Raw genomic sequence first — 754 nt, 5'->3', positions numbered from 1 at the left:
CAAGAAGTAAATATAAATGGGAAAATAGAACACAGGTCTATTGCTTTTGCTAGTCAAACCTTGAAAAAACATGAGAGGCAGTACACTGTTACTGAGAAAGAGCTTTTGGCCATTTACTGGGCATTTTCTAAATTCAGAAATTGTTTATTGGGAAACCAGGTAGTTGTCTACACAGACCATAAGGCATTAATTTATATTCAAGAATGTAGGTTGCATCATGGAAGGATTACCAGGTGGGCACTCTTGTTACAACAAATTAATTACTCAATAAAATATCTTAGAGGACCCGATAATGTAGTTGCTGATGCTTTATCTAGACTACCTGTGGGGGGTGACTTTGAAGATGACAGTGGGGAATGTGAAAAAGAATTCAAAATTATGTATTTAAGAGGGGTGGACAATGAACAAGAAATCAGAGACATTTGTAATGACATCCGACGGAATCAGAACCACGATGAGAACTGTAAACTGGTCAAAAGTTATTTAGGGAAATAGGGACATGAAAAAGTGGGAGATTATTACAAAATCTACAAAGGGATTCTATTCAAGAGAAACAGTGTAGATAGCGATGTATGGAAATTATGTTGGCCTGAACAGTACATCAATGTACTCATCAAGTACATTCATGAAAGTTTTGGTCATTGTGGGATTCAAAAGTGTATCCAGAAAATCCAAGAAAATGTGTACTTTAACAACATAGCCAGGAGGGTTAGAAAAATTTTAACGGGTTGTGACAGGTGCCAAAGAGTAAAAG

This window comes from Schistocerca gregaria, unplaced genomic scaffold, assembly GCF_023897955.1.
Source record: "Schistocerca gregaria isolate iqSchGreg1 unplaced genomic scaffold, iqSchGreg1.2 ptg000696l, whole genome shotgun sequence".
In the NCBI taxonomy this organism is placed as follows: Eukaryota; Metazoa; Arthropoda; class Insecta; order Orthoptera; family Acrididae; genus Schistocerca; species Schistocerca gregaria.
Note: the sequence above shows the minus strand (reverse complement) of the source record.